Genomic DNA, 14,221 nt, shown 5'->3' with positions numbered 1-14,221 from the left:
GCCTACTTAAAAAAAAAAGAAAAGAAGATTCACTCTTTGTAGGGGTGCCTGGCTGGCTCAGTCGGGAAAGCATGCGACTCTTGATCCCAGGGTTGTAAGTTCCAGCCCCACTTTGGGTGTGGAGATTACTTAAAAAATAAAATCTTAAAAAAAAAGAGAGACTTCTTAGTTGAGGGTTGCTGGCTAAGAACAAGTTTGAGAGGCTCACCCCATGGGACAGAACCAGAGATTGTTAGCCAGAAGGGACCTTGGAGATGTCAAATGGGAAGGGAGAATAAGGCAATTCAGTGTAACATACATTAAGAGGGTAGGCTATGGAATGAGTCCTGGGTTCAATTCCTGACCTTGTCCTTTAATAGCAGTGAGGGTTTTGTTGTTTTGTCGTTTGTTTCTGTTTTTGAATATTATTTATTTAGGTCTCAGTTTCCTCATCTCTAAAATGGGGGAGTATAGCTTAAAGGTTAAGTCCGAAAATTCATGTATTCTGGCTCAGTACATCCAGTGAATGTCATTTTCCAGGAAGGAGAAGTGACTTGCTCAAGTCACACACCTAGTTAGAGACTAGGTGAAAATGACTAGGATCCCTAACTTCCTGTCATGTGGGAAAAACCCACTACCACCACACTAGGCCAGAAAAGAGAAGCAGGACAGGTAAAATGTTGGCTTAGTTCAGAAGTGAGTATTATGGTGCTTGTGAAGAAAAAAAAAATCCCTGTTACTCATTGAGGGCAGCTGAGTGCCAAGTACTATCCTGCATTCCAGATGTGTTATCTTACTAATCTTCACAGAGACACGACATGGCGTTATTATTATCCCTGGGCTGGTGATGCAGAACTGAAGCTTAGGTGGAATAAATAATCTACCCAAACCCAGATCTGTCTGACTGACCTCGAAACCGGGGACGTACTCTGAGCTGTGAAGACGGTGGTAAGAATTCTGAGGTGCGTGAAACATAAAGTCAAGGCGAGCGGGCTCTGCAAGGCTGCTCATGGATCCCCCTTTGCTGCTGTCACTGCTTTTGGTGGCCGCCCTTCGTGAGACTGTGATTGTCATTGGTGGAAGGACACAGTGGGTTTGAGTGGACGCTGTTTTTATATTGTTCATTCGACTGTGTAGGAGAATCTGTGTAGAACAAATGAAGATCCTACTGCCATCTGGGACCGGAATTCCAGGGGAACAAGTTAACTGTGCACCTCGATGGCAGGGGATGGCGTTTTATTTCCAGTGTGAAATGCCAAATAGTCCAGGAATGATAAAATCACCCTCGTTTTTCTTATGAACTCCTAGAAGTCATCTTTGTTGGTATAAATGAGATCATTTAGCCTAATTAGTTCCAAGCTTAATTAGCAGTAATTATCCCAACATGGGAGTAATATCCAAGCAGGAAGTGCCGAGTCCTCGATTAGATAGATCTCTAATTGGTGTTACAATATTGTAATTAAAGCGTGTTTGTACGCCTCTGCCGCAGCACGCGATTTGTTTCATGTCTGATTAAACAGGGAGACCCAGCAGCCTTTGAGGGGGCCGGGACTTTAGATCTAACTCAGAGAACATGTTAACCCTGTGACAAAAAATATGGGGGCGGGGGGCTGCCCGCATGGTCATGGTGACTGTAGGGCCCTGAGGCTTCCCGTCCAGAGGCTGTGTCCTAGACTACGAAGTGAGCTGATTCACTGTTGATCGGGTCATGAGTTCAAGCCCCACCTTGGGCTTGCCAGGCAGTGTGTGCGGGAGCCCATGAGCATCTAGCTGAAGGCCGTTGTGTAAGTTTTGTACTTTTGAGGGCTGCCTCATCTGTAACCCAGAGGAGACTGTCCAAAAAACCAAACAATAATAGCTATCATTTACTGAGCATTTACTATGTGCTAGATATGGCGCTAAATGCTTTAAATACCAAAACTTATTAAATCTTCAGAGAAAACCTCTGAGATAACTACTCTGATCCGTGCTTTACATACAAAAACCTGAAGGGGAGGGAGCTGCTTCAGCAAGCTGTAACTCCAAGGCCACCCCCTCAGGTCTCACCTCGAACCATCAATCACCCCTCCAGAAGGCCACCTCTGACCCCAGACCAGGTTCGCTCCTCCACAGAGCTCCTCGTAGTTTTCCCTCATTCACTGTATTATAGTTTTATGCTCCATCTGCCCCTGCTCCGTGCCCAGTGCTCAAAACTGAGCAAAGAACCAGGAGTGGACAGGTGTGTAACAAACAGGAGCTAAATACATTGTCAGAATAGTAAGTTGGGTGATTTGAACTCAGCTCTGTGTGCTGCTGTAGTCTGTGTGTTTTCCACTTCATCACGCTTCTTTTTTTCGTGTTTAAAATTCCGAAGTTAAGTTTCTAGGTAGTACACATACAAAGAATATGTATTTTGGTGAGAGATTGGAGAATAGATTTTTTTTTTTTAAGATTTTATTTATTTGAGATAGAGAGAGCACAAGTGAGGGGGGTGGCAGAGGGAGAGGGAGAAGCAAGCTCCCTGCTGAGTAGGGAGGTGGTCATGGTGCTTGATCTCAGGACCCCAAGATTATGACCTGAGCTGAAGTCAGACACTTAACTGACTGAGCCCCCCAGGTGCCCTGAGAATAGATTTTCTTTCCTCTCATTTCAAAATGCTGTATTACAATTTTGCAATAGATCCCTTAACCATTCACCATATTTATCTATTTAATGCTTCAACTTATGTTACAATGTAGAGACTTTGTCATACTCAAATAATTGATAATTGGATCTAGTAAGTGCAAGAGAATTTGAGTAACCCAGATAGAATTTATGTGCATTTATATATCATTAGATTCTGCAAATTTTTTAAAATGTGACTAGCATTCTCAGAATCTGTATTTCAGTGATTCCCAGCCATGGTTTTGGCACACCCCAAGAATGTCTAGTTATTTCAAACAGTGACACAAAATTCTCAGAAATTATTTTTTAATTCCAGTATAATTAACATACAGTGTTATGCTAGTTTCAGGTGTACAATATAGTGATTCAACAGTTCTGTACATTACTCAGTGCTCATCACGACAAATCCACTTCTTAATTCCCATCATCTCTTTCACCCATCCCCCACCCATATCCCCTCTGGTAACCATCAGTTTGTTCTCTATAATTAAGTCTGTTTTTTTTATGTGTCTCTTTTTTCTTTGTTCATTTGTTTTGGTTCTTAAATTCCACATATGAGTAAATCATATGATAATTGTCTTTCTCTGACTGACTTATTTCACTTAGCATAATACTCTCTAGTTCCATCCACGTCATTGCAAATGGCAAGATTTCATTCTTTTTTATGACTGGGTAATATTCCATTGCATATATACACTACATCCTCTTTATCCATTCATCTATTGATGGACACCTGGGTTGCTTCCATATCTTGGCTATTGTAAGTAATACTGCAATAAACATATATTTTTTGAATTAGTGTTTTCATATTCTTTGGGTGAATACCCAGGAGTGGAATTACTGGATCATATGGTAATTCTATTTTTTTTTTATTTCTGAAGAATCTCCATACTGTTTTCCACAGTGGCTGCACCAGTTTGCATTCCCACCAACAGTGCATGAGGGTTCCTTTTTCTCCACATCCTCGTCAGCACTTGTTATTTCTTGTGTGTGTTTTTTAATTTTAGCCATTCTGACAGGTATGAGAGGATACCTTATTGTGGTTTTGATTTGCATTTCTCAAAATTCTCAGGAATTAAAAAAAATTAACTTTTCTGCTGGGGTGCCTGGCTGGCTCAGTTGTGACAGCATGCAACTATTGATCTCAGGGTCATGAGCTCAAACCCCATGTTGTGGACATAGAGTTCACTAAAAATAAATAAATAAAATAAATAGACCCTATCGTGCAACTTTTGAAAAAATGAACTCTGCCGGATGTTTAAAAGAAAATATGAAAAAAATAAAAATATGAAAATATGAAAAAAAAAGAAAATATGACACATGATGCATTGTGGTGGAATAAGAAGCAGGTTAGATCAGAATGGAGCCAACACCTTTAAAACTTCGGAAATCAACTGCTATTTAATCTTGGTCACTGCTGAAGCATATTTAGGGATTAAGAAGCTCAACAAGAATATTTGTTTATTTTTTAAACTTTTGGCTTCTTTTTTTTAGAGAGAGAGTAGGAGCAGGGCATGGGGAGTGGGGGGAGGGGCAGAGGGAGAGGGAGAGAATCTCATACAGACTCCCCGCTGAGTGTGCAGCCCTCTGCAGGGCTCAATCCCAGAACCCTGAGATCACGACCTGTGCTGAAATCAAGAGTCGGTTGCTTAACGATCTGAGCCACCAAGACGCCCCAAGAATATCTGTTTATTCGTTAAAAAAATTTTTAAACATATTTTTTTGCAAATGAGTAGATGATACACAAAGTATAAAATTCACAAAGTGTGTAAATCCCATCCCTCGGCAACTTCAGAGGCAACCAGTTCTGCATATACCTTTCTGGAGATGCTCTATGCATATGCAAATATATACATTTTGAAAGGCATTATTTCTTGACCAAACACCATAGCACACACTGAATCATAACAGTGAATCAGCTCACTTCGTAGTCTAGGCAAAGACAGGAAGTGAGAATGAGAAATTCAATACACAGAAACCCAAAGTGCAAAGCTCTATGAGTCTATTTTTTAACAAAACCATTACTAAACATTGTGGTGATATACTGAAATTTGAATGGTACTAATGGTACTGGAACTAATGGATGAGAAATGCTGCTTGATTTATGACAGTAATGACATCATCAAGCGTGAGTCCTGAATCTTCCTGGGTTTTTCTGTTCTGACTAACTCTTAGGATGATGTTTCCACGGGGCTGTTTATTTAGTACCAGCATAATGAAGCAGAGGTGATGGGTTCCAGTCACTGTTAGCAACAACCTACTGCTGGTCTCTGTCACGAAAGGAGTTGGGCGAGAAAGTGAGAATGAGTTCCTGCAAATCTAGTACCACCAAAAGAGAAAAGTCTCTTTATATAAAGGACATCATCATTACATTATTTTGTGTGGACAGGGCTTGGTGTATATCTTGGATGACGATTTTAGTACCAGAATAATCCACAAAGCTTCCTGCAGTATTGCACTAATATTTGGGAATTTTTTTTGGCTCTTGAATAACCAGAAATGATCTAACCATGGTATTAAAATAACTGGATTTGCATTTATACAAGTAACAGATAAACCAGGTTAAAATTATTGCAGTATGAGTATCTTACGATACCCAAGGAGTGCACTAGCCAAGGTCATCATCAGCTTACTATAGCTTATATTTAGAATTTATTGAGCCATACACATGCTAGGCTTTGAGGAAACCTGGTGCCCTGGGAACTGATGGTCTTAGGTTAGTTATCATCTCATTTTGTTTATCAGAGTCTTGCCTAGAGTCCCCGTGGCTTTTCTTTTCACCAAGGGCTCACCTTGGATGGAGATCGACTCTGATGCTTCTCTTATGGCTGTGGAAGTCTCTCTTGACTCTGAGTAAACTACGTTCTCTTCTGAAACGTGCCTTTGGCAAACAAAAGGACCAATGTGGTGGAATGTTCTGGAAGCATCATCTAGGACCACAGTAAACTTTTGTCTTTATTTTAAATATTCTGCTCCATTATGCCTATAAATGTACTTGTATTTTGTGTACCAATTTTTGGCTTAGAAAATATATCCACTAGAGCTGGAACAAAGTGGCTCTAGTTTGGGGCCTGACCTTTTTTGTGTTCCTTAGTGGAAAGGTAAGTTTTTGCTTTGTTTCTCTGGACCTTGATCTTTTCATTTGAATGAGATGTTGGACCCGTCTCTATGGCACCTTTTGTCTTTGGGATTTGACCATTATGAGCTTTGGAATAGTGCTTCCAAAGTTTTTTTTTTTGTGTGTGTGTGTGTGTGTGTGTGTGTGTGTGTGTGTGTGTTTAATGTTTTCATGATATCAAGCTCTAAGTGAATCTGGCTGTAAACAATATGACAAATTAAGACATTATATCTATAAGGACAAACTCCAAATATTTTGGGGGTATGAGTTGATTGTTTCCCTCTTACCCAGCTTAAATCTAGAAAACCTTCCTCCTCTGTGACACTTCAATGCATTTTGAGTTCTCGCTCTCAAAGTGTATCCCCTCCTGGTTCCTGGCCAGTTTTTCTCTGCCTTCACAATATTTCCAGGAGTCTGCCTTTCTCCTCCTGCTGGCTGGTCACTGTGACTTACTTCAGTTATTCCTCTTTTGCCATTAATAAACTTCGTAGTACTGCTGCTGTGCAGGGCACGGACCACGTGATATTCATCTTATTGGGCTTCCTCCTCTCTGCCATCAAGTGCTTTGTACATATTAGGCATTCAGAAACGGTTGTGGAGGGAACTGAATTTCTGACAATTCCTACCCAGTCACATCCTTCAGAACTTCCTCCAAAGAAACCTTTCTGGACTAATTCAATTCAGACTTTGCATTCCCCTGATTTGCATGCCATAACACTGTTCTGTACATGTGGCTTGTGTCATATTAACTTGAGCGGTCATTTGTTCTAGCTCTTCCTTGTGAGCTGTAAGTGAAGTATGAGAGAAAGGTCTTGGAGTTAGAAAAGTTGGGTTCTGTCTCTGCGAATTTTCTAGTTGCCTGACCAAGGACAGTCACTCAAGGCCTCCCCAGGTCTCAGTGTTGTTGTTATTGTTGTTGTTGTTGTTGTTTAATCTAAAAGAGGGAGGGTGGGAAAGGGTGAGGATGGATCAAATGATTCTCACCTTAGAATCCTGATTTTTGGCATACTGGTTCCCTAACAAGATGATGAACTTCTCGGGCCGCCTGGGTCTCAGCATCCCTGGGTGGCTCAGTTGGTTAAGCGACTGCCTTTGGCTCAGAACATGGTCCTGGAGTCCTGGGATCTAGTCCCGCATCCGGCTCCCTGCTCAGCAGGAAGTCTGCTTCTCCCTCTGGCCCTCCCCCCTCTCATGCTCTCTCTCTCTCATTTTCTCTCTCAAATAAATAAAATCTTTGGGGAAAAAAAGATGATAAACTTCTCAAGGGCAAAGAATTTCCTTTTTCTACAATTTGGAACAGCTACCAGTGCTTGACAAAGATGGTACTTAGTAAATTCTTCCTTAGAAAATAACTGTTATTCTACCCCTTGGGGCAAGCAAGTTAAACCCAAGAGTGCCCCTCTCGCATCACAGCCCGTGACCTGGAGCGGCTCTTGGATCCACTCTAGGAAGTGCAATTCTGGACTCGGACCTCAGCAGCTAAGACCAGCACACCGTGTTGCTCTTGAAGTTGAGGGGTGTACCTAACAGCCCTGCCTTTTTCAGTAAATGTGTTTATGGTTTGGGCTGCTTTCCTCAGCAAGATCATTTCCTTACAAGTAATGAGAGCTGTGTGTGATATGGTTGAAATCCCGTCCCTCGGCTGAGATGGAGAACGCACGTGATGCTGAGTGGGGCCCATTATCCCAACGGCACTCACAGGAATGCTAAGTCTGGCAAATATTAACTTGGGAACCACAGCGGCAGTGAGGAGACAGCTGTCTGCCCACCTTCCTGAACCTACCACTTTGGGGGGATTTTCTGATTTTCCTTTCCTTGGCTTGAGCATTGCATTTGTTTCTCCTTTCATTCATTCTTCTTTCTCTTCTCAAAAAAAAAAAAAAAAAAAAAGCTAAACTAAAACAAGAACATCATATTTCCTCCATTTGTCTCCAACTGGAAACACTGATGTTCTCATACATTTCGGAGCAGGAAGCTTTTCCTCCTTTGCCTAAGTGATGTACAGTATACTTACTCATCTTCTCTGCCTCCAAGCCACAAGCCTGGGCATTGGAAGAACTCTGGAGTCTTCCAAAGATCTCAGGGAACACACTCCCATGCAGGGAGCTATAGAATGGATGGGTTGTGAGAGCAGCTCAAAACCAGTGCTGTGTGCTGGAGACACTTTCCTTGGAGGAAGAGAAGCATATAATCTTTGTCCATATGGCAGAGACGGGAGTGACATATTAGGTGGGAGAAAGCGAACACAGATCTGAATGGATGTAAAGAAACGACTTATCGCTAGAAGGGAGGAGTTGTGGTTTAGGTTAAAACCACAAAGGAAGTGAAGGACGTTACCACCTTCCTCTTTGTGGGTAGAAGATTCTCCTCTGGCTCATCTCATGGGCTCTGTGAGACTGAGTCTTCCTACAGGAATATGTTTATTGCTCCTGCTCTTCTAGAAAAGCACCATGGGCAGTGGTTTGTGGTCTTAGAGAGTTTAGATGTGATTTTTGAAGCATACACATGCCATCAAGTACCCCCATTTCCAAACCTGTTGTCCCAAACATGCTTCCCTTATCTGAAATGGAAAAGCAAAGAATTAAAGATCTCTGGGAAATGAAGGGAAGAAAAGATACATATGTAGTTGTGTTCTCTTACTAGCAACCATTTATTGAGGACTTACTATGTGTTAGGTATTTTCCTTATATTATCTCTGAACTTCCAAAAGTTCTGAGAGATATGTTTTATTATTCTCATTTTTATAGGTGAAAAAACTGAGGCCAAGAAAAAAATCAACTCATGCTATGATCTTGAACCCTGAACTCCGGTATGTTTGATGGTAACACCCGTGCTCTACCCGGCCTCTTCTTAAAATCCGGTTTTAGTATTTCAGCCACTGATACCGAAAACTTGGACATAAGGTTTGAAACCTGCCCCTGCCCTTTATTACCTAGATGACCCTGGGCAAATTATTTGATCCCTCCAGGCCTTGTCTGGTATGTCTTGACCGGTATGACAATTGCTTCATGTTGGGAAAAGTCCTCCTTATTGGTTTCTTAGAATTAACTGAAGCAACCAATATAAAGGTGTAGCATGGCAACTAGCATACAGTAAACTCCGCAGAGGATAGCCATACACTAATTGTCTATGGGTCAGGTTCTAGACCAAACTGTGAAACGGTTAAAGTGTGCTTGAGGGAACCTTCCATCTCTTTAAACTGCCCTAACTCCTCTCTCTCTCTAGCAAAAAGATGCATCCAGGTGCAAATGGCTACGTAACACTTGGAAGGGAGAAGCCATACTTCTTCCACACTAAAACAAAAGGAGCAAGCCTTGGTTGTAGAATTCTCACTCTGTCCTTCTAAAGCTTGAGGCAAGAGCTGTTTTGTGGTTTATTGTTTGGGGGAAGGTGGGGGTATTGGGGGATAGGAGCAAGAAGCCATCTGTGCCCCCCCCCCCCCCCAGTCCCACTACACACAAGGACTCGAGGCTGCATTTTCATCTGCTTCTTTTTCTGGATATGTTCAGTGTAGGGGCAGTCGTGGATTCCAGGTCTCAGCTGCTTTTGATCAGAACTTTTTTTCCCCCTCCTGTGGTGATTTTGCATGAATTTTAGACTCCGGCAACTTTCAGTTGCCTGGGTCTGGTTTTCATTGCAGATTTTGTCAAGATTTTACATTTAGGTTGCATTTGAAAGGCTTTCCTTTTTTTCTTCTCTCACTATTCTGTGTGAACTTAAGGTTCTGAACTTTTTCCCCAGTTTATTTTATTTTAAATATAATATTAGTGTACTTTCTTTTTCTAAAGATTTTATTTTTAAATAATCTCTATACCCAATACGGAGCTCGAACTCACAACCCTTAGATCGAGAGTCGTGTGCTCCACGGACGGAGCCAGCCAGGCGCCCCAGTGTATTTTCTTAATCACAAAAGTAATAATGATTCACTGTAGAGAATTAGAACAAAAGAATAAAGAAAAATGTAATCACCCACAAACCCAGCATCACAACTCTATTCACATTTTAATTCATTTCCTTCATTCTTTCTTCTATGTGTATACATGTTTCTTTTTTTTTTTTTTTTTTAAGATTTTATTTATTTGCGAGAAAGAGAATGAGAGACAGAGAGCATGAGAGGGAGGAGGGTCAGAGGGAGAAGCAGACTCCCTGCTGAGCAGGGAGCCCGATGTGGGACTCGATCCAGGGACTCCAGGATCATGACCTGAGCCGAAGGCAGTCGCTTAACCAACTGAGCCACCCAGGCGCCCTGTATACATGTTTCTATGTAAATTGTATGACATATGTTTTGCAAAATTAGGATATATCCATTTGTATCCTGGTTTTTTTCATATAACTTTATATCGTGAGCATTTTTTTGCATGTCATACATGTTTTTTTCAAAAGATTTATGGCTGCATAATATTTCACTGTATGAAAGTACTATGATGTACTTAACCATCCCCATTCTGCTCGATGCTGAGATGCTTCTTTGTCTGAATTTCTGAGTTTCCATATTTCCTTTCCTTATAATCTGGGAATTATTTAGGCAATCAGGGAAAAGAGTATATACTTTTACTTTATTTTAAAAAGTATTTGCACCTGATTATTGTAATACTGACCGATCTGTGTAAGGCCTTTTCAAAACCTCTTGATATATAGTATCAAATTGATTTCCAGAAATGTTGCTCTAGGACAGGGCAAATCCGTCCCATGACCTGTGTTTGTACAGCCCATGAGCTAACAATGATTTTTACACATTTAAGTGGCTGGGAAAAATCAAAAGAAGAACAATATTTTATGACACGTTAAAATTATATGGAATTCACATTTACGTTTGCGCAAAGAACGCATTTTTGGGACACAGTCATGTTCTTTCAGTTATACGTTGTCTGTGGCTGCTTTCCCCCTACAGTTGCAGAGCTGAATAGTTGCAACAGAGATTGCATGGCTCACAAACCCCAAAATATTTACTGTCTGCCCTTTAGGGAAATAGTTTGCGGAAACAGTTTGCCGACCCCTGCCTTCCTATGTAATCCTACAAATTGCAGATGGGATTTTCTTACTCTTTGTTAATCTGAACAAGTCAACAAATATTTACAAAGTGTTTACCATGAGCCAGGCCATCACAGAAAATACAATTGACTTACTGTTTCTTCAACTACTAGTTAGAATGAATGTTTTCATGAATTCAAGTGATTTTTTTTCCCTATTAATTTTCTTTGCGTGTGTTAAATGGTAAATTTTGAAATGTTAAAAATAGCAATGTCAAATTTCAACTCAGGTATTTTTTTCATACTGCTTTGTATGAGCTCGTTCTATACTAAAAAGATTAATTTCTTTTCAGTCATATTTGTTAAAATCCTATTTGTTGGAAATGCTTTGCTTCCGTTAGGTTGCTGGCCTTCTAGTTTATGATTTTTTTTTTTACATACAGAACTTTACATTTTTATGTCGTCAAATCTACCAAACTATTTATTTATTTTTCCTTTGATTTTATTCTAAGAACATCTTTCCCTGTCCCCAAGGTCAGATAAATATTCATCTATATTTTCTTTTAGTTTTTTTTTAACTGATTCATTTTTATATTTATCTCCTTAATCCCTCTGGAATTTATTATGCGATGTGAGATGAGGATCTTAAATTTTTTCCAAACAGTAGAACAATTATGCCAACGGTATTTCTTGAGTAATCCTCCCTATCCCTACTTAACTGTGATGTCACCTTTACTAAATTCTTATGTATCCTGGGATGTGTTCCTGGCCCACATTCCAGTTCTCCTTGTGTGTGTGTGTGTGTGTCTGTGTCTGTGTGTGTTTCATTGTTGATTTCTCATGGACGTCCACTTTGTTGTTCCTAATTAGGTCTGTACAGTACACAGATCCTAGCTGGATTTTGGCATCACATTTTCTTCTTCCTCCGGTGTATTACTCCTGTACAATGGTAAATTTCAGTAGCATCACCCCTTCTCATGGTCAATTTGTCAGGAACGCAGCATAAGCTTATCTCCTAAAAGTACACAAATGGTAAGGAACCTTCCTACCAAACAAGAGGTAAAGGCCAGAGCCAGCCCTCACACATATGTGACCCGTGAACCATAGCATTCAGTCATAACCACTTCAGGTGACAAAGTCTTTAGCTTTTATAACCTAGGAGGTTGGAGGTTTTCTGGCTGAATAGTATCAACCGGCATAAAAAGAGCAAATCTCTGGAAGGGGTTCCCAGAAGAGCTGTTACATGATGCACAGCCCCTAACCTTCTGTTAACGGCTCACCCCAACCCGACCTTGGTTCACAGTGGAGTTATTTCATTTACCAGGTGTGAAAATTGGATTTTACCACAGAGGAGGGGAGTTATTACCTATCGGGTCTGCTCTTTAGGGGAGCAGAGATTGGTGTGGGATTTATTAAGAGATGTGCTATGCATGGAACATACCATTAGAGAGGTGTTCCTTTAAAATGGATTTGCAATCTTTGTCATTTTAGGAGTGCTATTTTTTTTTCTCTTACTTTTTCTGTCTGACAGCCTTCTTTCCCTTGTAGATTGCACACATCCTACCTAGGATCTGAATATTTTATATGGCACCATTCTGCCAAGAGAGGGACCTCAGGGGTGTGACAAAGAGTGCAGCTTAGGGGGATGGTGGGGACTGCCTGCAGTTTGGATGCTGATATTAGTCACACATTGATACTTAGAATGGGAGGTGGGATGATAAAATAATTTTCGTGTTGATTAACTGCAGTCTGGCCCAGGCCCTCCGTTTGATGGAGGTATTAGGGTCACTCAGACTCTCTAATGAGGGAATTCTTGAAAATCAAGAGTTTCGATCTAATTACCTCTTGTTCGAGCTATAGACAGCCTCAAAGTTAGTATCTGCTTAGCCACATCTCTTTCCTAAAAAAAGACACCGTGTTTACTATCACGGCGGAGGAGGTGGCTGAATTTATTATTGTTTATCGTTTCTAGCACACTTTGTTCTTGCTGAGTGCCTTAAACTTATTTATGTATGTATATTGGTTGCTCTCCAGCACTCCCCTGAGATGAGTGGGTGATAAGTTTTGTTATCACCTGCTTTTCCAAACAGGAAACGGGAGCTCCTGAGAAGAGAAGGGACTGGCCTAGGTTTACAGCTCAGGGCTCCCGTCACACTCTGTTAGGGGGCCCTCAACAAAATGGTGATAAAGGCGGGCCCTGCAGCCTTCTCGGCCCCCTCCCAGTCCCCGTTAGGCCACCTGTCTCCTCCTGTATCCCACTAACCACAGTGTGCCCTCCCTCAAAATAAAAATCAACCGTATTCTTGGCCTCTGTGCCGGCGCTTTACGTCTATACACACAGCCTTCCTCACAAAGGCGCCTCCCTCCCTCCCCTGCTTTTCTTGTGAAGGGCCTGCTGGTTTCCTCCTTGCCCAGCGCCAATCCCTGGAGTCATGTGTGACTCAGCCCCTCCGCCCACTTCAGTTGCCCAGTGAGCCAAGTAGATTCTGTCACCAAACGTCTTTGCATTTGTCCCTCTCCTCCTCTCCCCTCTGCCACTGTGATGATTCAGGCCCTCATGACTCCCTACCTGGACCCCTGTAATAGCCCCTTCCTGGGTCCCCACACTTTCCACCCTAAGCTCTTCTGTCCCCTACATCTTCCCTGAGCACCCAGGGCTCGACAAATACCACTCTCCCTCCGGGTCCATTCTCAGCAACTCCCCGTGGCCTTCCTATTGAAGGGCAGTTTCTTAGCCCGCACTCAAAGCCCACCTTCCTTTTTGGTCTTTCCTCCTACTCAGCCCCTAAACGATTTTCTGGAGCCTCAAGATCACTTGGGGCCTTTGGTAAACAGGCTCCAGCCCCAGAGGTTCTGACCTGGAGGGTTGGCTCGGGGCGACGAACCTGCGCGGTAACCACGCCGCCCTGCTTTCCGCCCCCCACCCCACCACGCCACCCCCCTGCAGCCAGGTGTGCGCCGGTCCGGCCCCCGCCCCCAGGTGCGCCGCTCACCCTCACCCCGGGCCCGGTACCGACGCCCCGCGGTGCTCCCCAAGCCACGCGCTTTCAGCCCCTGCTGGCCCTGCTCTTCCTGCAGCCTGAAACACTTCCCGCCCGCCCCATCTCCACCTGTTGAAATTTTTCTAATGCTTTAATGGCCCAGCTCAAATAGGAAGGCCTTCCTTCATGAAGACTTTCCTGATTGTTCCAAAGGGATGGGGTACAAATTCCTCCGCATTAAATTTAAGATCCTTTCTCAGTACAACTCGGTTTTACAATTCCAGTCCCATCTTCTGCTTGGCTCCTCCACTATCCCTAAACTCTCACTTTAAATGCATCCTCAGAACAGGACCTTTACGCGTACCTCTGCCAGGAATGCGGTGCCCCTCCCCCCTCCCTTCCCCCATCCTCTCTCTTTTTAAAAAACTTACCCTCCTAGACTCAGCTCATGTGTCACTTCCTCTGTGCCACATTCATCACGACCAACAGTCTTTCTAGACTCTTCCCTGCCCCCACCCCCACCAAGTCAC

At 42.4% G+C, this 14,221-nt stretch overlaps 1 protein-coding gene across 6 annotated transcripts in view; it reads left to right on the top strand.

The window, feature by feature from the left end:
• Positions 1-14,221, top strand: part of BCL9 (BCL9 transcription coactivator) — an 82,029-nt gene that overhangs the window by 31,325 nt on the left and 36,483 nt on the right. Inside the window, exon 2 of one of the 6 annotated variants that reach the window (XM_032420052.1) lies at positions 8,488-8,549. The exons of 4 other annotated variants lie outside the window; for them this stretch is intronic. The gene's annotated coding sequence lies outside the window, so the exon portion shown is untranslated. Of the gene's footprint in view, positions 1-788; positions 942-8,487; positions 8,550-14,221 lie in introns of all 6 variants that reach the window. One more of the 6 variants, XM_032420069.1, reaches the window with a different exon arrangement.

This window comes from Phoca vitulina, unplaced genomic scaffold, assembly GCF_004348235.1.
Source record: "Phoca vitulina isolate PV1807 unplaced genomic scaffold, GSC_HSeal_1.0 scaffold2, whole genome shotgun sequence".
Lineage (NCBI taxonomy): Eukaryota > Metazoa > Chordata > Mammalia > Carnivora > Phocidae > Phoca > Phoca vitulina.
This window is presented reverse-complemented; position numbering and strand designations above follow the sequence as displayed.